This window comes from Pteropus vampyrus, unplaced genomic scaffold, assembly GCF_000151845.1.
Source record: "Pteropus vampyrus isolate Shadow unplaced genomic scaffold, Pvam_2.0 Scaffold48, whole genome shotgun sequence".
Taxonomy (NCBI): Eukaryota; Metazoa; Chordata; class Mammalia; order Chiroptera; family Pteropodidae; genus Pteropus; species Pteropus vampyrus.
Window position 1 is genome coordinate 1,925,772 of NW_011888829.1, and position 1,984 is coordinate 1,927,755.

The window sequence follows — 1,984 nt, forward strand, 5'->3', positions numbered from 1 at the left end:
GCACTGTGGGGACCCCAGCCTTCAGGGCTCTCCCTGGCTCTGGGAGCAGGAATGTTCTGGAAGGGGGAGGAAGGGCGCAGGCATGCGAGACCGGCTCAGCTGCGCTGAGAACGGACGTGGGAGGGGGCGGGAAAGGGAGGGAGACGAGAGGAAGTTAGCCTGGACGGAGGCCGCGACGGCCGGCTTCCGGCCACAGTGGGGGCTGGGGGTCTCGAGCGCCTTGGGGACACTCACACGTCATCATCAGGTCAGCAGCTGTGCCCCACTTGGCTCCTCATGGCCTAGTCCTCCAGCCGGAGGGTCTGGACTGGAGGCCGAGGCTCCGACTCCCTTTCCCCCGCATTTCCCCCACCTAGACTGCCCGCCCCCCAACCCCACACACGATCACACCCCCACTGCCACAGCCATACACCCCAGCACCCGTGGCAACCACCACCGTCACCCCACACCACAAACCAGTCCTTGGCATCGCACACCTGCCACCCCCATCGCACACTCGCTCCCAGGTACCACTGACGCCTCCCGAGGCCTGCTCACTGCGGGGACAGCCCCGGCGCCCCAGGCTCAGACCCCCTTCCTTCCGCGGGAACGACGGCTGCCCGTCTCCCGCCCGCCCTCGCAGCCAGGTGTAGTCGTGAGGCTAAGTTCTGGCCAACGCAGAGGGGCAGAGGGCCGTCCCAGGCAAGGACTGGCTTCCCTCTCTCCCGCTGAGGCTGAGGCTGAGCCATGCGGCCATGCGGACAGGCTGCCGCACGGACGGACAGGAGTCACGAGTCGGAAAGAGCCTGGGCCCTGGCAGCGGAGAGATCTGATGACTGCATGGAGCAGAGCCACCAGACCGGCTGGACTTCGCGGGCGAGAGGGAGGCACGTCGGGGGTGTCTGACACACGCCGCTGAGCCCAGGGCTTGCAGCTCTAGCTAGCACGCCACCGAGTGGTCCCCTCCGGGAGGCCTTGCCCGGTCTTAGCTCCGTGGCCAGAAGATGAAGCGTCCGCTCACGTGTCCGGGTCGAACGGGTCCCCGTTGACCCAGTGGAATTCGTCCCCCACTCTGCGCAGGCCAATCCAGGGTTCCCTCCGCGTGAACTTGAACATAAATTCCTGTACCAAGGAAAGAGGGAAAGTTCAGTCAGGTGCAACCTACTGACTTCTCACACTCCCCTGGACTAGCTGGCTCCCAAGATACACAGGCGCTGAGAGGAGGGTGCCCCACTGCACCCCGAAAGCGAGGCGTGGGGTTACACAGAGCGCCCTGCCCCCACACCGACTGACCACAGGGCCGTCGCCTGCAATGGCCCCTAAGCGACCCGGTGCTGGGAGCATGCCCACCGGGCCCCGAAGCCCAGAACAGGGTCTGCGCCTCTGGCTCTCAGCCCCATCCCTGATTTGCAGGAAGCCTGGCGGTGCCCGCTGGCCGAGCTGTCGGGGACCACCCGGGCACCCTGCACACTCCGGGCCTCCTCTGCAGGAGGAGGCATGAGAGCGCGTATCAGAGACGGACGGAAGTGATTTTTAGATTATCTGCTATCTTGGATCTCCATGCCACTCTCACCCTCAAAATCCAAAAGGGCCGGTAGACTCGCTGACTATTTCTTTTGCATTTCTGTTGATAAGCCCTTTGGGGTGTGATGTGAGAGCTCGTGGACCTGTAGAAGACGCTGATGCGTTTTTCCACTTCACACGCGCATTTGCAAGCCTTACACGCTACACTACACAGTGGAGCTCAGCAAGCCCCCCGCCCCCCTTCCCCCGCCCCCCCAGGGAATGAAATAGCTGGCCGTGACAACAGCAGTGGGAACAAGCGCCACCGTGGACCGCTCAGACCCTGGGGGGACCACCCGCACACGCCAGGCTGTGTGGTGGCTGGTTGTGCTCGGAGTGGTGGGTGGTGGGTGGTGGGGTGGGGATGGGGGGCACCGCGGCCTCGTGTGCTGTCCTGAAGGGTCCCGCACCGCCTGGCACTCACCAGCTCCTTCTGGCTCTG